General features: G+C 46.9%; 1 pseudogene; it reads right to left on the reverse strand.

The window, feature by feature from the left end:
* LOC117523806 overlaps positions 1-23,130 on the reverse strand; it is a 48,019-nt pseudogene that overhangs the window by 19,280 nt on the left and 5,609 nt on the right.

The following is a 23,130-nucleotide window of genomic DNA, read 5'->3' on the forward strand; positions in this document are numbered from 1 at the left end:
TGCACGTTCGCAACAGTAAAGTGTTGTTATTTGACCTATTCCATTGTCCGTTCATTTGCGCCCCCTGTTGTGGGTCCGTGTACCTACACTTTCCCAACAGGATATCTCGGCCAACGTCATGGATCCCGAGGGGCGTCAACCGGCTGTTGAACGGCCAATGGAAGAACAGGGCGCACAGGCGCCCGCAGGAGGAATGATCGGTGAGTTGCAGCGGATCCTCACCGTTTTCACGGCTCGGTTGGATTTAATGACCGAGCAGAACGTCCTCCTTAACCGCAGGATGGAGGCTCTCGCCGCGCAGGTGGAGGCTCGCCCTCAGGGCGCTGCTGCGGCTCTCCCTCCTGTCGACCCTGTGCGTAACAGTGACGTTCCACTGGTCGTTCAACGCCCCCTCCCACCTTCCCCGGAAGCATACATAAGCCCTCCAGAGCCGTACGGAGGTTGTGTGGAGACGTGCGTGGATTTCCTTATGCAGTGTTCGCTCGTCTTCGCACAACGTCCCGTCATGTACGCGACTGATTCTAGCAAGATAGCTTATGTAATTAATCTGCTTCGCGGCAAGGCACGCGCTTGGACTGCAGCGCTTTGGGAGCAAAATTCACGGCTCCTTCTGACATATGATGGGTTTTTGAGGGAGTTCAGAACAGTGTTCGATCACCCAAATAGAGGAGAGACCGCTTCAGCCGTGCTGCTGTCAATGAGACAGGGGCGCCGGAGCGCAGCTGCTTATGCAGTCGACTTCCGCATCGCGGCTGCGAGGTCCGGCTGGAATAACACTGCCCTCCACGCCGCCTTCGTAAACGGACTGTCGTTAGTCCTGAAGGAGCTCCTGGTGGCTAAGGACGAACCGCGGGATTTAGACGGGCTTATTGATCTCGTTATACGATTAGACTATCGGTTAGAGGAACGCCTTCGGGAACGAGGCGAAGGACGTGACCGGATACGCGCCGCCCCTCTCCCTTCCGGATTCGAAAAGGGGCCGCCCTCCCCACGCTCCACAGCCGCAGCGCTTTGTGGGGCAACAGCTCCCCCTGTTGACGTTGTTAGGGAGACGCACAGGGCCAAAATGGGGAGGCTGATCCGTGGAGAGTGTTTTCTCTGCAGCTCAACAGAGCACACACAGAGAGACTGCCCCAAACGGCCAAAACGTCAACACTCGCCCTTAGAGACTGGGCTAAGGGGGGGTCAAGACATTCAAGTGAGACACACACAAATTGCCACACGACTCCCAGTCACAATCCTGAGCGGGGATTTAACCCTTCAAGCCCGAGCACTGGTGGACACGGGGTCAGAAGGGAATCTGCTAGACAGCAGATGGGCAAAGGAGGTAGGGCTCCCTCTGGTGGCGCTTCCTACGCCATTGCAGGTGCGGGCACTAGATGGCACCCTCCTCCCTTTACTCACACACAAGACACCACCAGTAACTCTGGTGGTGTCTGGAAACCACCGGGAGGAGATTGAGTTTTTGTAACTCCTGCCACCTCCCGCGTGATTTTGGGCATCCCATGGATGTTAAAGCACAATCCCCGGATCGATTGGCCGTCTGGGGTGGTGGTTCAGTGGAGCGAAACCTGCCATCGGGTGTGTTTAGGATCCTCGGTTCCTCCCGGTTCCCAGGCTAAGGAGGAGGTCAAAGTCCCGCCCAATCTGACGGCAGTGCCGGTTGAGTACCACGATCTTGCTGACGTCTTCAGCAAGGATCTGGCACTCACCCTTCCCCCGCACCGTCCGTACGATTGTGCCATTGATTTGGTTCCAGGCGCTGAGTTCCCGTCCAGCAGGCTGTACAACCTCTCACGACCTGAGCGCGAATCAATGGAGACCTACATCCGGGACTCATTAGCTGCCGGGCTGATCCGGAACTCCACCTCCCCGATGGGGGCAGGTTTCTTTTTTGTGGGCAAGAAAGATGGCGGACTTCGTCCATGTATTGATTACAGGGGGTTGAATGAGATTACGGTTCGCAACCGATACCCGTTGCCATTATTAGATTCCGTGTTCACCCCCCTGCATGGAGCCAAAATCTTTACTAAACTGGATCTTAGAAATGCGTATCACCTGGTTCGGATCCGGAAGGGAGACGAATGGAAGACAGCATTCAACACCCCATTAGGTCACTTTGAGTACCTGGTCATGCCGTTCGGCCTCACCAACGCCCCCGCGACGTTCCAAGCATTAGTTAATGATGTCTTGCGGGATTTCCTGCACCGATTCGTCTTCGTATATCTAGACGATATACTCATCTTTTCTCCGGATCCTGAGACTCATGTCCGGCATGTACGTCAGGTCCTGCAGCGGTTGTTGGAGAACCGGCTGTTTGTGAAGGGCGAGAAGTGTGAGTTCCACCGCACCTCTTTGTCCTTCCTGGGGTTTATCATCTCCCCCAACTCCGTCGCTCCTGATCCGGCCAAGGTTGCGGCGGTGAGAGACTGGCCCCAACCCTCTAGCCGTAGGAAGCTGCAACAGTTCCTCGGCTTTGCTAATTTCTACAGGAGGTTCATTAAGGGCTACAGTCAGGTAGTTAGCCCCCTGACAGCCCTGACCTCACCAAAAGTTCCCTTCACCTGGTCGGATCGTTGCGATGCCGCGTTCAAGGAGTTGAAACGGCGCTTCTCGTCTGCACCCGTTCTGGTGCAGCCCGATCCTAGTCGCCAGTTAGTGGTTGAAGTGGACGCCTCGGACTCAGGGATAGGAGCTGTGCTTTCCCAGAGCGGGAAGACCGATAAGGTCCTTCACCCGTGTGCCTATTTTTCCCGCAGGTTGACCCCGGCCGAACGGAACTATGACGTCGGCAATCGAGAACTTCTTGCGGTGAAAGAGGCTCTTGAAGAGTGGAGACATCTGTTGGAGGGAACGTCCGTGCCATTCACGGTTTTCACTGACCACCGGAACCTGGAGTATATCAGGACCGCCAAGCGGCTGAATCCCAGGCAAGCCCGCTGGTCACTGTTCTTCGGCCGTTTTGACTTCCGGATCACCTACCATCCCAGGACCAAGAACCAGAGATCGGATGCCTTGTCCCGGGTACATGAAGATGAATTCAAAACGGAGTTGTCGGATCCACCGGAACCCATCATCCCGGAGTCCACTATCGTGGCCACCCTCACCTGGGACGTAGAGAGAACCGTCCGGGAGGCCCTGGCACGAAGCCCGGACCCCGGAACTGGGCCGAAGAACAGACTTTACGTCCCACCGGAAGCTAGGGCTGCAGTCCTGGACTTCTGTCACGGCTCTAAGCTCTCCTGTCATCCAGGGGTGCGAAGAACCGTGGCAGTTGTCCGGCAGCGCTTCTGGTGGGCGTCCCTAGAGGCCGACGTCCGGGATTATATCCAGGCCTGCACCACCTGCGCCAGGGGCAAGGCTGACCATCGTAGGGCTTCGGGTCTGCTCCAGCTGCTGCCCGTGCCCCATCGCCCGCCCGTGCCCCATCGCCCCCTGGTCCCACATCGGCCTGGATTTTGTCACGGGTCTCCCGCCATCCCAGGGCAACACCACCATCTTCACGATAGTGGACCGATTCTCCAAGGCGGCCCACTTCGTGGCCCTCCCCGAAGCTCCCGACGGCCCAGGAGACAGCGGACCTCCTGGTTCACCACGTCGTCCGGCTGCATGGGATCCCAACAGACATTGTCTCAGATCGCGGTCCCCAGTTCTCCTCGCACATCTGGAGGAGCTTCTGCCGGGAACTGGGGGCCACGGTGAGTCTCTCATCCGGGTACCATCCCCAGACCAACGGGCAAGCAGAACGGGCCAATCAGGAGATGGAGCAGGCCCTGCGTTGCGTGACAGCCGCGCACCCGGCGGCCTGGAGTACCCATCTGGGCTGGATCGAGTATGCCCGTAACAGCCAGGTGTCGTCAGCCACCGGCCTCTCCCCTTTCGAGGTATGTCTGGGGTACCAACCGCCTTTGTTTCCAGTGGTTGAGGGAGAGGTCGGTGTGCCCTCGGTCCAGGCCCACCTACGGAAGTGCCGTCGGGTGTGGCGTGCCGCCCGTTCTGCCTTGCTGAGGGCCCGGATGAGGTCAAAGGCCCATGCAGACCGTCGGCGGACCCCGGCCCCTGCGTATCGGCCAGGGCAGGAGGTGTGGTTGTCGACAAAGGACATCCCCCTCAAAGTGGACTCCCCCAAGTTACAGGACCGTTACATCGGTCCCTTCAAAATCCAGAAGGTCATCAGTCCAGCCGCAGTGAGGCTTCAGCTGCCGGCCTCACTGCGGATCCATCCTGTATTTCACGTGTCCCGAATCAAACCACATCACACCTCACCCCTCTGTACTCCGGGTCCGGCACCGCCTCCTGCCCGGATCATCGATGGCGAGCCGGCTTGGACTGTGCGCCGGCTTTTGGATGTCCATAGGATGGGCCGGGGCTTCCAGTATTTGGTGGACTGGGAGGGGTACGGACCCGAAGAACGCTCCTGGGTGAAGAGGAGCTTCATTCTGGACCCGGCCCTCCTGGCCGATTTCTACCGCCGCCACCCGGACAAGCCTGGTCGGGTGCCAGGAGGCGCCCGTTGAGGGGGGGGGGGGGGGGGGGGTCCTGTTGTGTGGGCCGCTGAAGAGGAGGTACTGCTGGCCCACCACCACCAGAGGGCACCCTGCCTGGAGTGCGGGCTCCAGGCACCAGAGGGCGCTGCCGCCTCACAGGAGCAGCCGGGGTGACAGCTGACACTCATCACCTGTGACAGCTGTCACCACTCATCTGATCTGCATCGGTATATCAGCAAGACGTCATCTCCACCTCTTTGCTGAGATATCGTTCTACCTGAAAGGTAATATCCTCAGCCTGACTGCTTGATAGAAAGCCTTTTTTTGTGATTTTTGTGAGTGATAACAGACTTTTTCTCCAACGAGAGGTGGAGGTAGCTTCCCTGCCGTGCAGATTGCTGGGTGCAGACGCACCCACGTTTAATTGTGTTTTTGTTCCTCGCCAGCAGTACCAGGTCCGACACGCGGAGGCAGTGGCCACCTGGGAGTTCGAGACTTGGCGGCTCCAGTATTCCCGGGGTCTGGTGGCGGAGGAAATCGTGTGGTTCCGGTTCTGCTTTGGACAGGCGTCTCCTATCTTCGAGCCTGCCCACACGACACCTTGTAATTTGATCTGTTGTGTAATCTGTTGTGTTTGTTGTGCACGTTCGCAACAGTAAAGTGTTGTTATTTGACCTATTCCATTGTCCGTTCATTTGCGCCCCCTGTTGTGGGTCCGTGTACCTACACTTTCCCAACACTCTCTGCTGCTTTTGATATTATTGATCATGATTTGTTATTGGAAAACTTGTTGGTTACGGTTTTGAGCTATCAGCTTTTACTTGATTTTATAGTTATCTACTGAATAGGACACAGTCAATGTTTTTTAATGGCAGCTTTTCTGGTACCAGGAGTATAGTATGTGGAGTGCCACAAGGGAACTGCCTCGGTCCACTATTATTTCCAATTTTCACAAATGATTTACCATATATTTTTGATAAAGTTAGTATAGTGATGTATGCAGAGGATTCAACCATTTATACATCAGCACACTCACACAATGATTTAGAAGTTGCTTTAAATATGTAACTGCACAAGGTAGTTGACTGGGTAACATCCAATAAGCTTGTGTTAAATATAGTAAAGATTAACTGCATGATTATTGGCTCCATTCGCATTATTATGACAAATCTCGTATTAATCATTAAAATCAATAATATGCGAATAAATCAAGTACATGAGACTAAGCTGCTGGGTGTAATGGAAGACTTAAAATTATATTTGAAAAAACATATAAATAATATTTTTGTGAAAATGGGCAGGGGTATATTGATCATGAGAAGACATGCAAGGTTTTTAAGTTGTACAACATTGAATTATGCTATTAAAGCATTATTATTACCGTATTTTCCGGACTATAAGTCGCACCGGAGTATAAGTCGCACCAGCCACTTTATCCATTATAAAGAAAAATAAACCATAAATAAGTCGCACCGGAGTATAAGTCGCACCAGCCACTTTATCCATTATAAAGAAAAATAAACCATAAATAAGGTCCACTGCACTATAAGTCCCATGGACATACAGGTATGTTAACATGAAAAGTTCAGATGATAATATTGTGACGGCTACCGTTTTCGGATGCATATTTCACCAGTCGCAACTTGTAATCTGCAGAGTATGATTTTCTTTTTGGTGGCATTTTTTTCGGGCCTTCTCCGTTGTCTTGTTATGTTATCAGTAACGTTAACATTTTTATTTTTCTATGGTAGTCAGAAGTCGCAGGAACAGTCACACAAGCCTCGAGTGCCCTCTCGTGAGCTGCATTTTACCTACAGATATGTTTGTATTTTGCGGACCACATTGCGAGCCGAACCATGCAGCGCCTACCTGCGCAGTTCATGACCTCCCAGCGGTGTCGATCCAGCTCCTTCCAAGTGGAGACGCTAATCCTCCGCCGTCGCTCAGTGCTCCCATGCAGCTCTCAGCGTCAACTCTGCTCACACTGATATCCAAGGGTTGAAGCTGTTTTGTTAGCCGTCCCAGAATAAACACCATGTTCGTCTGCTTCAAACGCTTTCACAATCATCGACGCCAGCTCCTTCCAAGTGCACACGCTAATCCTCCGCCGTCGCTCACCCAATGCTCCCACGCAGCTCTCAGCGTCAACTTAAACACTCTGCTCACATTGATATCCAAGGGTTGAAGCTGTTTTGTTCGCCAAGCCGGAATAACAGCAAGCACCGTGTTCGTCAGCTTCACACGCTGTGGGTGAGGTGAGGAATACGCATCCAAAGTTCTGTTCTCTGATTGGTTATCGCGACCAGCGTGAACTATAGGATGGCCGTCATACTACAGTGCCCATGATGCATTGCATTTCCTTTTCCGGTGGCCATTTTAAAACATAGATCGACTCTGTCACGTAAAATTGTTTTTGTTACAGTAAATTAATTGAGATCCTACCGGTATATTTTTCATTTATAAGTCGCACCGGAGTATAGGTCGCACCCCCGGCCAAAACATGTAAAAAAGTGCGACTTATAGTCCGGAAAATACGGTAATATATCTGGATTATTGCCTGGCAGTTTGGTCAAATCCCTCCAAAGAAGTGATAAATAAATTACAGATTATTCAAAATAGGGCTGCTGTAATAGCACTGAAGTGCAGCTATAGGACTAACATCATTATTATGCATAAAAATTTAAACTGGGTGTTAGTTAAAGACAGACTTTTATATTCACTGACCATTTTTGCCAGAAAGATTTGTCAGGTTTTTTGGTCTTTTGGGTTGCTTTTGGGTTCTGTCTGCCTCTTGCTCTGTCTTTCTGGTTGGTTGTTCTCTGTCCTGCTTTCTCTTGTCTCCCTCTCTTGGCTCTTGGTGGTGGGTGTTTCTCTCTGTCTGGCCACACCCTGGTTCTGGGAGCTTCTCCACACACCTGTTCTTGATTTGCAGTTAATCGCCTGGGTGCTTTATAAGCCTCACAGTTTGCCTTTGTCCTTCACCAGATCGATGTGCCTAGTGCCTCTCTCCAGCCTTGCTCTTGTATTTTTGCCTTGCTCAGATTGCCTCATTATGTTGTTTGACAACCTGCTTGTGTACCTGATGCTTTTGATACTGTTGCTCTGTGTGGACTGTCTCTCCGTGTACCGACCTCAGCCTGTTAACAAAGTAAATGTTTTTACACCACTGAGCTGTGTTCCTGCATTGTGCATTTGTGTCCAGCCTGTCCTATCAACCAAACCTGATAGATCAATCTGGCTAATGATGGACGCAGCAGACGCAGACTCTTACCAGCAGGCGGTACACCATCACAGCCAGCAGTTAGCTCAGCAGGAGGACCGGCTTGCCTCTCTGAATTCCGGAATAAGTGAGCTGGCGAAACGCCGACTCCTTTATGGCCTCCGTGAACACTCAGATGGAGCAACTACTCGACACCATGAAACTTCAGACTACGACCGGCACGACCCCCACCACTACACCACTTCCGGGGTCGTCCGCCGCCCCACCGGCCCCCATACCAGTCCCAGAAGTCTCCAACAAGCTTTTACGACCTTTTTCTGGTGAGTCTGGGGACATCATGCCCTTTATTACTCAATGTGAACTACACTTCGAATTTATGGTGCCAATGTTCCCGACTGAGAAGTCGAAGATAGCATTCGTCATCACCCACCTGACTGGCTGGGTAGCTGTGTGGGCCACGGCTGAATGGAGCCAAGGATCGCCATCTTGTTCCTCCCTGGCAGCCTTCACCAAGTCACTCCAGCAGGTTTTTCAACAAACTTCTGCTGGGCATGAGGCGGCGTGCTCGCTGATGAGGCTGAAGCAAGGCAGTCACTAATCGGCTGATTACGCCATTGACTTCCGCATCCTGGCCGCGAAGAGCGAGTGGAATCCTGCAGCCCTACAGGATGTGTTCTTCCAGGGCCTTAACGACAGCATTCAGAGTCAGCTCATCGTGGTGGACCTCCCCGAAGACCTGGACAACCTTACTGCCCTGGCAATCCACACCGATCATTGCCTATCTGACCACCCACACCGAGACAGCCACCACACGGTTCCACGGTCCATCGCCGTATCTGACCATCCGCTCGCTTCTGGTCATCCGAGCTCCGGCCCCTCCCCTTCCATTGAAGAATCCAAGCAAGTGGGACGGACTCGTCTCTCAGGCGAGAGGAAGGAGTGCACAGAAGGCCCTACTACAGTCCTCCAAGAGTTACAAAAAGGCGGCGGATCGCAAACGGTTGGTGGCACCATCCTACATGCCAGGACAACGAGTCTGGCTTTCTACTCGTCACCTGCCGCCTTGTGGAGTGCCTTGAAAGATGGCTCCCAGGTTCATTGGCCCGTTCCCTGTATCTAAGATCATTAATCCTGTCTCTGTTCGTCTCCGTCTTCCAAGGTCCATGAGTGTCCATCCTACGTTCCATGTCAGCCATTTGAAACCAGTCCATTCCAGTCCTTTGTGTCCGCCTGCCAGTCCCCCTTCCCTCCGCCCAGTACGTGGATGGGGGGCCCGTCTTCTCTGTGTGGCGCCTCCTGGCTTCCCGGCGGTGGGGGCGTGGCTTCCAGTACTTAGTGGACTGGGAGGGTTTTGGCCTCGAGGAGCGGTCCTGGGTTCCGTCCTGGTTTATTTTGAACCCCGGTCTGGTTCGTGAGTTTCATACTTCTCCCCCTTCTGCTCCCGGGCCATCAGCCAAGGGCTCACAGTTTGCCTTTGTCCTTCACCAGATCGATGTGCCTAGTGCCTCTTTCCAGCCTTGTTCTTGTATTTTTGCCTTGCTCAGATTGCCTCATTGTGTTGTTTGACAACCTGCTTGTGTACCTTGACCACACCTTTAGCCTGATGCTTTTGATACTGTTGCTCTGTGTGGACTGTCTCTCCATGTACCGACCTCAGCCTGTTAACCAAGTAAATGTTTTTATGCCACTGAGCGGTGTTCCTGCGTCCTGCATTTGCATCCAGCCTGTCCTATGACCAAACCTGATAAGATTATTGTCATGAAGTTACCTTGTATTTTATTTAGGAATTTTTCTTTCAGTTCAGAAAATCATGGATACATAACCAGACATGCTGTGGTAGGAAACTTTACGCTACCTGTAGCCAGGACTAATGCGATAAAGAACACTGCCATGTTCAGAGGTATGAAAGAATGGAATTTATTACTGGAATGCATCAAACTTACTTCTAATGAATGTTCTTTTAAGGAACTTCTAATATGACATTTGTTGATATAGTGAGTAATCTGGGTTTAACTTTTGATCATTTATAGACAAGTTTTTTGTGTGTGTGTATATAGACTGACAAGATGCTGACAGTATCTGACAGTCTGTCCAAAATAATACCCATTATAAGTATTCTTATTTTTAATGACTGCGATATTTTGGTATACACGGCAGGATAATTAGGCCGATATCGGACCCGATCTTCCCCTTCCGACAATCTTAAGGACGCCCCGACAATCGTGATGACGCTAAAGATAATCTTATCAGATATTCCTGCCGTGTGTGGTGTGTTCAGAGCACTCTGATCTGCTCGGAAGGGCGTCAGGAGCGCTCCGATCGCAAATCGGGGATATTCAACATGTTGGATTTTTTTGGCCCGATATCGCAGCGTGTGTTGTGTCCTCCGACCACAAACGTGCACACAGCCTGCTGAATGTGACGTGCAGCCAATCAGAAAGCGAGGTGACGGATGCATGAAGCGGAACATAAAATTAAAACAGCTGTTCTGACTTACCAGAAAGTCCGGTGGTCAGGCTGTCTGCACTTCTATAAGAATGTCTTTTCTTTTTCTTTTTGTATCGTTTTTTTCCCCTCTGTTTAAAACAGTCCACAAAGTACCTCCGTTTGTTTACTCTGAAGTCACGTTTAATCTTGAGAGATTTTGCGAGATTTCCTTTCTGAGCTGTGAATGTTTGTGTGTGAAATCTGTTCGTGTGTGGTGTTGTTGTCCTCACCGTGTGGCTGAACACCACACACTGTACGAACAAACCTGTTAGATCCATGATTTTTTATCTTCACGTGTGTGGTCTCTCAGCTTTTGGGAACCTAAAGATAATTTTAAGATCCTGCCGTGTGAACCAGGCTTAAATCGCATGGGAGTCGAACTTGCAGGACCTTCCAAACTAGTGAAAATGTGACTCCGAAAAATACAGTACATCAATTTTGGGAATCCTACGTACTGTTCTTCAATGTCACCCTGCCAAGACCTTTTGCCACCCCATATAAAACTTTGTAGATCCACCACTGACTCTGTTTTCACTGTAGCATTAACATTTAAACTCTGTGTGCCCCTTCTCAAAAAAGTGAGCAAATATGAAAACAGCAAACAGCAGTTTGATGATTTAGCACCTGAGGTCGGAGGATGTTCTTATAGATGCTGGAGGAGAAAACGGAAGCTACAGAAAGCAAGGAAGAGTCAGCAGATTACATCATGGCAGCAGTGATGGATCCAATGCCGATGATGGAGATGTAGGACGGGGTGAGATGTAGCAGGGTGAGTGGCAGCGCTAAAGCTGCACTGCCACGTTCAAATGGAGATGGAGATCCATATGAAGTCAGGTTCCAGTCTGAGACATGAAAAAACAGACACAAAAACCACTGAGATTATTAGACACATTATTTTGAGTGATTTTTACAAATAAAACTTTTCGATTTATTCATCCATTTGTTTTTCTTGATTTTTTTTTTTACTGGCATTCTGCAGTATCTCTCTCTCTCTCTCTCTCACACACACACACACACACACACTTTCAAGCGATGTACGGTGCATCCAGAAAGTATTCACAGCGCTACACTTTTTCCACATTTTATGTTACAGCCTTATTCCAAAATGGATGATAATCATTTTTTTCCTCAAAATTCTACACACAATAGCCCACAATGACAATGTGAACTTTTTTTTTAGATTTTTGCAAAGTTATTAAAACTTTGCAATTCTAAGAATTCTAAGAATTCACGTGTACATAAGTATTCACAGCCATTGCCATGAAGCTCAAAATTGAGCTCAGGTGCATCTTGTTTCCACAAATCATCCTTGAGATGTGGCCAAGTGGCTAGTGTGCTTGGTTTCAGTGCAGAAGCTTCCTGGTTCAAACCCAGTTTAGACTTCCTTCTCCATGGCATGTGGAGTTGTGGCAGGAAGGGCAGCCAGCATAAAATTTGTGCCAAATCATCATACATATCCACGATGGGTTTGCTGTGGTGACCCCGAGTGAAAACAAGGGAGCAGCCGAAGGGACTTACTTAACTGGAATCGACCTGGGGTAATTTCAGTTGATTGGACATGATTTGGAAAGACATACACCTGTGTACATATAACGGCCCGCAGTTGACAGTCAGAGCACAAACCAAGAATGAAGTCAAAAGAACTGTTTGTCAACCTCTGAGACAGGATTGTCTCAAGGCACAAATCTGGGGAAGGGTACAGAAACATTCCTGCTGCTTTGAAGGTCCTCCATCATCTGTAAATGGAAGAAGTTCCAATCCACCAGGACTATTTGTAAAGCTGGCCGCTCATGTAAACCGAGCAATCGGAGAAGAAGGGCCTTAGTCAGGAAGGTGACCAAGAACCCGATGGTCACACTGTCAGAGCTCCACCATTCCTCTGTGGTCACAGGAGGATGTCCCTCAAGGACAACCATTTCTAAAGCAATCTACCAATCAGGCCTGTATAGTAGAGTGGCCAGAATGAAGCCATTCCTTAGTAAAAGGCACATGCCAGTCCACCTGGAGTTTGACAACAGGCTCCTGAAGGACTCTCAGATCAGGAGAAACAAAATTCTCTGTTCTGATGAAACAATGGAGGAAACCAGGCACCATCCCTACAGTGAAGCATGGTGGTGGCAGCATCATGCTGTGGAGATGTTTTTCAGCAGCAGGAACTGGGAGACTAGTCAGGATTGAGGGAAAGATGAATGCAGCAATATACAGAGACATCCTGGATGGAAACCTGCTCCAGAGCGCCCTTGAACTCAGACGGTTCATCTTTCAGCAGGACAATGACCCTAAGCAGACAGCCAAGATATCAAAGGAGTGGCTTCAGGACAACTCTGTGAATGTCCTTGAGTGGCCCAACCAGAGCCCAGACCTGAATCTGTTTGAACATCTCTGGAGAGATCTGAAAATGGCTGTGCACCGACGCTCCCCATCCAACCTAATGGAGCTTGAGAGGTGCTGCAAAGAGGAATGGACCAAAATGCTCAAAGATAGGTGCACCAAGATTGTGGCATCATATTCAAGACTTGAGGCTGTAATTGCTGCCAAAGGTGCATCAACAAAGTATTGAACAAAGAGGGTGAATACTTATCTATGTGTGATTTCTTTCTGTTTTGAACTTTAATACATTTGAGAAAAAATAAAACTTTTTTCATGTTGTTATTATGGAGTATCGTGAGGAGAATTTTGAGGGAAACAATGAATTTACTCAATTTTGGATTAAGGCTGTAACATAACAAAATGTGGAAAAAGTGAAGTGCTGTGAATACTCCAGATACACTGCATGTACATATCCTCCACTTTTTTTTTGTTTTTTTTAAATGCTTCTTTTTAGGATTATACAAAATTAATACAGAAGAAAACAAACAGAAAGGTTAAGAACAAATTAACAACTAAAAGAACAAAAAGGGAGTGGGGGAGTGTCTTAACTGAAGTTATTTCAACTTAACTAGGGAAGTCTTATGGCATTGAAAGTTGAAAAAACTAAGTTGAAATACTTTTAAAAAGTCTACGCAAATTGTTACATCATTTTTTCTCATTGAGACAACGGATCCTTTTGTGTAGTGCAGTTTTTGATTTGCATTTTTTGTGTGTTCATGTGCCAGTTGCCTATAGATATTCTGAATACCTGTGGGATGCAGCCACTGCACCAATCAGTAAGGTTGGATTCCTAAAACAAAGATGCCAAAAGCACCAACATAGCATGAAAGCTGGGCTGATGCTGAGAAGAAGCAGACAGGATCCTTGGTGGAAACATTGATATCCTAGACATCCCATTGTCTGAAAATATAAAACAGACCAAGTTAGTTCATTTATTGCACTGATTGTGTAACGTGATTACCCAAGTTCTGATTCAGATTCTTTATTGTCATTATAACACGTACAACAAACGGTAAGGTGCACGCCTTTCAGTGCAAATATAAGCCAGAGTAAACCACAGGCAGATTTAAAAGGTATGGGAAAGAAAAGAAAAGAAAAATTAACAGAGTGAAACAGGTGAGTTCAAAGTGCAATTTTTAAAAAAAGAAAAAAATTATAAGTACATAGTCGCAAAAAAGAGAGGAAGGTATGTACAAACGTGAATATTTCAGTGGCAGTGGATACTGCACATTAACAAATTTTGCACTCATTCCAAGTGTGGCATGTGACCTGGCTATTTGGTTCTAGTGGCATTCAAATCTCTAACAGCAGTTGGGTAGAAACTGTTTTCAGTCTATTTGTACTTGCTTTCATGGCCCTGTACCATTAAAGTCAGAATTACCTCTAGAATACAATGACTTCAAAACAAAGGATCAAATGATAATAATTCCTTTTGCTGTTATGTCGAATAGAGTTAATGCTAAAAACAACACTGAAGTGTTAAATTAATTTTATTTGTAAGCAGAGCGGGCCACAACCTATCTAAAGTCTGGGTGTTTTAGTGAAGCTTAGGGCGCTCTATGACTGCTATCCCATCAGTCATAGAGCATGAGGCAGGTACACCATGGACAGGATGCCAGTCTGTCTCAGGGACACAAACCGACAAACAAACACATTCACACCTGCGCACACACACCTACGGACAATTTAAAGTTTCCAATCCACCTAACCTGCATGTCTTTGGATGTGGGACGAAACCAGAGCACCTGGACGTAACCAACACAAACACAGGGAGAACATGCAAACTCCACATGGAAAGGCCACAGGTGGGACTCGAACCCATGACCTTCTTGCTGTGAGGCAACAGTGCTAACCACTAAGTCACCGTGCTGCCTTACACAAGGGTAAAACCTGTATAACAACAAAATATGCATTTTTTTAAAATAATACTACAGCAAAAAACAGACAAAAAATAAATAAAAATTAAAGTCAGGTAGGTCACAAGACCAGGAGACAGGATCAGGATCAGGATCTAACCCTTAACCCCCCACCCCTGCTTTTTAACTGTAATGGGATTTTAAAGATGTTCAAAAATTCTGTTTTTTTTTTTTGGTCATAAATTTTGCATGCTTTGATAATTTCTGACATTTTGTGTGGCCTGTAATACAGCAGCATTGTTTATTCATGTAATATGCTGCTGTGAAAGATCTATTTTCATCTTACCATTATTAAAAAAGTGTCCATCAATATCCAGCCCTTTTTCAGCTCCACGTTACCAATCCATGGGGCATGCAAAGTGTTGTTCAGGAGCGTCTTTGAGATATCCAGGGTGTAGGGACTCATCAGGACAAAGGGGACACAGACCCACTGCAGAGACAAAGACATGGAATAACAAGAAAAATCATACGTGTACCCTTCAATATTTACATTTTGAAAGATAAGCTGATAGGTTACACCAGATATGACTGATCTGTCTTTGTATCTGTGAATGCATTTTGCAATGTCTTTGTCAGTGACCTGTGATGTATATCACTGAGGAAAAAAACATGAAAGACAGACATTATGAGCTGTACGTTATACTCAGTATAACGTAACACAGTATAGGACACATGGCATTGCTGGTTTCCAAATCTGGATTCCAACACTTGGGCCTACAGTATTTGAAATTATTAATCTGTCACTAACCTCTCGATCTGTTTCTAAATGCTTTAAATCTGCAGTGATTAAACCATTAAGAAAGTGAACCTTGATTCCAGTCTCCTGAAAAAGTATAGGCCAATGTCATATCTATCATTCTGTTGTAAAATTCTTGAAAAAGTAGTTTTGCAGCAGCTTGTGGACAGCCTTACTGAGAATAACCTCTGTGAGCCACTGTAGTCTATATTTAGAATGCGTCATTCCATGGAGACAGCTCTCACTAAAGTGACAAGTCATCACCTGCTTGCTAGGATTTGGACACCAACTCGTAGGTTGGAGAATCACTTTGGGATTGCTAGGAATGTCCATGAATTGTTGATATCTTGCCTAACCTGTCACTTTCACTGTGTCCTGTACAACAACGTCACCTCAAGTCTTGTTCCACTGGAATCCATCTTAGGCCCTCTGCTTTCCTCCTTTTATATAGCACCCATGGGCATATGTGAAGTTATGGGATTACTTTTCACTGCTATGCTGATGATACTCAGTTGTACATTCGGTACTTTAACATTTCCCATAATGCCCTTGGCAGCCCCCTGTGCTTCCCTGAATGCACCGCGGTGCTAGAAGAGTTCCAGTGTCTCACGGCACATGTAAACAATGACTAACAAGGACGTGGTTGGGGTTGATTCAGCGAATTCACGAATGATTATGATGATGACAGGTTCTCCCAAGTTGAGAGTACATAGGGAGAAGGATGCTGAGGATGCAGCCACCAGGTAGGAGGAGAAGAGGGAGGACAAAGAGGAGGTTTATGGATGTGCTGAGGGAGGACATGCGGGTGGTTGGTGTGACAGAGGTAGATTCAGAGGACAGGGTGAGATGGAAACGATTGATCTGCTGTGGTGCCCCCTAACAGGAGCAGATTAGATGAGATTAGATAGAACTTTATTGATCCCTTGGGAAGACTCCCTCAGAGAAATTGAGGATCCAGCAGCATTCCATAGCTGCACACGGGATAAGAAGCACACAGAGTATCAAAGGTGAAAGTAAAAAATAAATAAATAAAACTACTGATCATGTTGGGTCTTCTTTATTTTATTTCTTATTTATTAGTCCTTGGGGTTTTTTTTGTCTTTGGTTGTGCTATTTTATTTTGATCACTGTGGTTTTAGGTTCATTTTCTTGTCAGGTCCTGTTCACTTTGCGTTTGTCTCACTGCATTATCTTGCACCAGCTTTTCTTATCTTCATTGTAATTCTGTCTGCTCTATCTTATCTCATCCAGCCCCTTCCTGAATGTTCTCCACACTTGTCTAATTTTCTGTACCTACTACCAGTGTATTTAAACCCTGCTTGTCCTGTGTTCTCTGCCAATTCGTTGCAATTTACGTCTTTGTTCCATCCTCATACCACAGCCATGTTTAGTATTTGTTTTTATTTGACCCCACTTTGCTTTTTGGACCTTGATTTGTCTCTGCGCATGAACTCTGCCAACCTTTGATTTTAAACCTCGCTTGTTGTCTGACCTTGACTCTGTCTGCCAATCATCTGTACCTCTGCCTCGCTGACTGCCTACCTGTGTACCGTACTATTGCCTGTGTTTTTTGGATAAAGACTTTTGAAATCTCCAACACCTGTGTCTGTGAGTCTGCATTTGTCACCACCCCATTTGTGCCATGCCACCTCTGCTGCCTAATAGAAACATCTATTGTAAGAAAGATTGTTGCTCATGTTCATTGTAAAAAAAAAAAATGCACATACATTTGTTGTGTAAAAATAAAAGTTGTACATATGTTTGTTTGCCCTTATATGACACATGGTTGTGTCAGCTGTTTGCATTTATCATGGCATTGGCCCTGTTGTAAAAATGGTACCTCAGTCTATTAGTCCTGGCTCTTAGCATCCTGAAACTTCTGGCAGAGGGCAGCAGCTGAAACACCCGATGTCCTAGGTGTGTACTGTCTCTGATAATGCTGTGTACCCTCCTGAGACGCAGCTATAGACGTCCTCTAGGGAGGGTCCACGCGGGTCCCTCTATAGCGGGTGATTTTTTTGTGCTGTTTTGATGGTTCTCTGTAGTGCCTTTTTGTGTCCCATGGTGTGCTAGTGAACCATACAGTGATGCAGTATGTTAGCATGCTCTCAATGGAGCAATGGTAGAAGACGGTCAGCAGTTCCCTCTTCAAGTTGATCCTCCTGATGGTCCTCAGTAAGCGAACCTGCTGTTGGGCTGTCTTCACGACCACCGAGCTGTTGGAGTGTCATTGAAGGTCTGTATCCATGTGCACACCCAAGAACCGGAAGCTGGACACCCTTTCCAAACACTCACCATCTATGTAGATGGGCTGCAGATCTGTCTTACTCTTGCCAAAGTTGTTGTCCAGCCATCCCACCAGCCTCTGGCCACCTTGCTGTAGACTACCTCGTCACCTCCAGAGATGAGCCCCATGAAGGAGGTGTCATCAGCAAACTTAATGACTTTGTTTTTTGAGTGGGTGCTGAAACAATCATAGGTGTATGGTCTGTAAAGCAGAGGACTCAATACACAGAACTGTGGAGAGCCGATGTTGAACAGGGTGGTGTCGTCAGTGTATTCAAAGTCAGTGATGTGGTCACCGAGTGACATGCCGGGAACCTGCTCAATGGTCTGTGACACAGTTAAAGAGTTCTGGAGTAGTGACGCAGACCTGCCTTACTCCACTGCTGATGAGGAACCACTCTGAGTCTCTGCTGTTCACATGCACACAACTCTTGGCACTGTGGTACAGTTGCTTAAACAGTGTGGTGATCCTGGTTGGGACACTGAGTTTCTTAAGTATGCTCCAGAATGCTCCATCAATGCTGAAGCCAGCTTTGAGGTCAATAAAGACAATGTAAAGGTAGCAGCCCTTCCTGGACTCTGTGGCTTTTTTCTATTAGCAATCATGCTCATGTTTTCAATTACAAAGTTCTTCAACACAAGACAATAATCCTTGTCTACAAAGCCATCATCATGCCAACCCTGCTACCTGGACCTGGACCATCTACCGCCCCACCTGAAGACTCTCAAACAATTCCATCAACGCTGCTTGAGAAGTATTCGCCGCATCAGGTGTGAAGACTACTACACCAACATCAATGGCCTGGGTAAAACCAATGTCTTGAGCATCAAGTGCATCATCATCAAGAAGCAGCTTCAATGAGTGTGAGCACAATTATGGATCAAGAAGCAGCTTCAATGAGGGTGAGCAGAATTATGGATGACAGCCGAATTCCCAAGCAGATCATCTACTCCCAGCTGAACAAAGGAAAACAATCTGGAGGAGGGCATCAGAAATGCTTCACGTATCTCCTGAAGCACAACCATATGAGCTGCTCCATTGACTGGAAGACCTGAGAAGAACAAGGGGCTGACCCAGCTTATGACTAATGAGCCACAACTTGTGACCTGGCTTGGGAGGGACCTGGCTTGGGGTGTATGACACATACACACATCAAATAGTACTCAATGTCTTCTTCTCAAAGTTGGGGTGGGGCAATGGTACAAATTTAACAACTCACCAAGCTGATGAACATGAGGATGAGCTGTATGACGTCTGTGTAGGCCACAGAGTACAGACCTCCCAGCAGGGTGTAAATTATGACCACAGCAGCAGAGATCCAGATGCACAATGGGATGTTCAAATCCAGAATCACACTGATGGTGAGACCTGTCAGTCACACACAAACATACACAAGTAACACAAAGCTGCTGAAGACTCCCACAGCAACAAAATAATTATCAGCTCCTCAGAAGTGAAGCCATGAGGTCTCTGTCAAAACCTCATGGCTCCATAGTACAGGATGTGTCTATATATTGTATATAAACTGAACAAAAATATATTTAGTATACGAGTAACTATACAAATATAGTTTTGTATTTGCTCCCATTTTTCTTGTGCTGAATTCAAAGATCTAAAACATTTTCTATATATACAAAAGACTTATTTCTGTCAAATATTCTTCACAAATCTGTCTAAAATCTGGGACAAATCTGCACTTCTCTTTGCCGAGATAATCATCCCACCTCACAGGTGTGGCATATCTAGATGTTGATCAGACAGCATGATTATTACACAGTTGTGCCTTAGGCTGGCCACAATAAAAGGCCACTCTGAAATGTGCAGTTTTGCTTTATTGCGGAGGGTCTCATCACTGCTTTTTGAAGATGATGTGGTCCTGTTTGCTTCATTGGCCTGTGACCTCCTGCACTCACTGGATCGGTTAACAACTGAGTGTAAAGCAGCTGGGATAAGGATCAGCACCTCTAAATCTGAGGCCATGGTTCTCAGCAGGAAACTGATGGAATGCCTACTCCAGGTAGGGGACAATGGAGCATGAGAGTGGCCAGAGAATCGGTACAACAGTGACGGTATTGCATTCGCTCTACCGTACTGTTGAGACAAAAACAGAGCTGAGCCAAAAGGTGAAGGTTTCGATCTACTGCTCAGTCTTCATTTGTACTCTCACCTATGGTCATGAGGGTTGGGTCATGACCAAAAGAACTAGATCACCGGTAAAAGTATTTGAAATGGGTTTGCTCAGGAAGGTGACTCTCTCTTAGAGACAGGGTGAGAAGCTGAGTCATTGTGAGAAGCTCGGAGTAAAGCCACTGCTCCTTCTCATTGAAAGGAGCCAGCTGAGGTGTTTCGGGTATCTGGTAAAGATGCCTCATAGGCGCCTCCCTAGGGACGTGTTCCAGGCACAACCACCTGGTAGGAGACCTTGGGGAAGACCCAGGAGTAGGTGGAGAGATTATATTTCCACACTAGCCTGGAAACACGTCGGGATCCCACAGTCAGTGGTGTTCAATGTGTCCTGGGAAAGGGAGGTTTGGGGTCCCCTGCTGGAGCGGTTGCCTCCATGACCCCATCCCGGATAAATGGTGGAAGATGCATGTATTTACTGCCCCCCGGTGGTTGTATGATGACCATTACTCTTCGCCAATTTACGGCATTTTGAGTGTCTGATATGAATCAGATCTGATGTACTTGTTCTGCAATAAAAGGTTTGTTGGAAATGCAGTGTTCTGAAGAACACATCCACAAAATAATCTGTCAGATCAGTGCTCAACTTTCTTCTAATTTCAAACCCAAGTAGTTTTAGGGGAAGGCCTACAAGTCCTTTCACTAGTGTTGTGATGAGTACTTTCAAGATTAATATGTGGTGGCATTTAATGCTGTCTTGCAGAGAAGAGCAGCGTCATTTATCAGTGTTTTGGCCTCTTTTTTATTTGTGGCTTCTCCAACTACTTCATTTTGAAAATTTTTCAATTTCTCAGAAGACACTGTCATCACTCACAGCAGCTGCTGGGCAGAGCATCCATGCTCTGGTGTCTAGTGACAATTTTGTCAACTTCCATACATACTGCTGACTTTGAAAATGGATATAAGAGAAATGCATTTGTGTCAACGGGGGGTAGACGGAGGGAGAGACATAGAGAGTGAGAGAGATAGGGAATATGAGAGAGAGAGAGAGAGAGAGTAATCCCACACACATTCAGATTTTAGATGATATTAGAGGATTACCTTGCTTCTGTAAATAGCTGGATGTCTTGCAGTCTTTGTTGTGTGGGCCGCCAGAAGAGGAGGTACTGCTGGCCCACCACCAGAGGGCGCCCTGCCTGACGTGCGGGCTTCAGGCATGAGAGGGTGCTGCCGCCACGGACACAGCCGGGGGTGACAGCTGTCACTCATTATCTCATGACAGCTGTCATCCATCTACACTTCATCATCTCACTCCATAAAGACCGGACGTCATCTCCACCTCATTGCCGAGATATCAGCTACCTGTGAAGGTAATTTCTCTGCTGACTTAAACTTAAATAATAGTCTGAACTCTTTTGCAGCCGTTTTCCTGTGGCGTTCCTTATCTGCTGGATTGGCATTTGGTGTGAACAGCGACGGCTTCGCTTCACACCCAAACCAGATAAGTGGTTTAACAGGAGCTGCACGAGTGTGTGATTAGAGGTGGAGGTGACTTTCCACCTTCTGACTGTTTTTGTTACTGGGTGTGCACACACCCACATCTCACTGTTTGTGCTCCTCGCCAGCAGTACCAGATCCGACAGTCGGGGACGGTGATCACCTGGGAATTCGGGACTTGGCGGCTCCAGTATTCACCAGGTTCTGTGGCGGTGGAAATCGTGTGGTTCCGGCTCTTCTCAGGACAGACGTCTTCTATCCTCGAGCCTGCCCACATGTCACCTTGGTGTATTGACTGCTATCAGATTCTGAGATTGTCTGTATAATCGTGCACATTCACAACATTAAATTGTTACCTTTTGGCTCATCTATTGACCATTCATTTGCGCCCCCTGTTGTGGGTCCGTGTCACTACACTTTCCCCAACAGTTTCTTACTTTTAAATTTGGATAAGACTGAAATGATGGTCCTTTGTCCAGCGAGACATGGACATCACTTTGACCAGCTAAATGCATAACCTAGACTTGTGCATCATATCACACTGACAATGTGAGGAACCTTGGGGTGATCCCAGGTTGTCTTTTGACAACATGGGAAACCACCAGGGCTTCTTTCTTCCACCTTTGTAACATAGCGAACATTACAGTAATAGCACAGAAAATGCAGATTTATCATGAAACTCTCTTGAAAACATTGATCATGTCCACACTGATTTCTATTTATGTCTGGTTGTTAGATGCTAACCAAGATGGTGGCGCTCTGGCAACAGCCAGCGAATGAACGGGTCCTGCATCTAGTGAGTAAATAGAAATCGATGGTGAAAACACTTATATGCACCTCCATTCTGTAACTTTCGGTCAAATCCAAGGCTTTTAAAATAGCTAACATATCATCACATCTCGTTCTCATGAACATTGTGTGTTGTGCAGTGAGATGAATGTCACCTCACACCCCCAGCTGTCACCATCAAATTCTTATATTTGGCTACACATTCAGAAAACAGTTTATTATTCTGTGCATCAAAATGATGGCATAGAAAGTGTTCAACTGTGATTTGAAACACTGTGCAGACACTGGACATTTCTTGAGAAATTTTTGAATGTCTAAGTGTTGTGCTGTGCATACTTTACCTAAACCGGAAAGTGTTGATGGAATCCAGAGCATATCGATGATAATTACCATCAGGCTCTGAATGGTTGTGAGGATTTTTCCATACTTGATGTGAAATGGCTCAAGCATCGTCACATATTTTCTTTCTCTCATAACTTTGGCAAACAGACCACCTTGACCACAAAGAAGAAAACTGTGGTTTGCTTTTCAATGAGGTGTACACATAATTGAAGAAACAGCATACATCATGATAAAATATAAGGGGAGTATCTTTAACCTGTGCAGTGCACCTCAAAGGTCACCTCTGTGAGTTAACAGATATTCATCAGGATTAATTTATTTTGAGTGGATAGTTGCATTCTGGGTCAGTGGAGAAATTTAAGTATCTCATGGTCTTATTCACGAGTCACGGTAAATTGAAGCATCAATCAATCAATCAATTTTTTTTTTATATAGCGCCAAATCACAACAAACAGTTGCCCCAAGGCGCTTTATATTGTAAGGCAAGGCCATACAATAATGATGTAAAACCCCAACGGTCAAAACGACCCCCTGTGAGCAAGCACTTGGCTACAGTGGGAAGGAAAAACTCCCTTTTAACAGGAAGAAACCTCCAGCAGAACCAGGCTCAGGGAGGGGCAGTCTTCTGCTGGGACTGGTTGGGGCTGAGGGAGAGAACCAGGAAAAAGACATGCTGTGGAGGGGAGCAGAGATCGATCACTAATGATTAAATGCAGAGTGGTGCATACAGAGCAAAAAGAGAAAGAAACAGTGCATCATGGGAACCCCCCAGCAGTCTACGTCTATAGCAGCATAACTAAGGGATGGTTCAGGGTCACCTGATCCAGCCCTAACTATAAGCTTTAGCAAAAAGGAAAGTTTTAAGCCTAATCTTA

The sequence above is a fragment of the Thalassophryne amazonica genome, chromosome 13 (assembly GCF_902500255.1).
Source record: "Thalassophryne amazonica chromosome 13, fThaAma1.1, whole genome shotgun sequence".
Classification (NCBI taxonomy): domain Eukaryota; kingdom Metazoa; phylum Chordata; class Actinopteri; order Batrachoidiformes; family Batrachoididae; genus Thalassophryne; species Thalassophryne amazonica.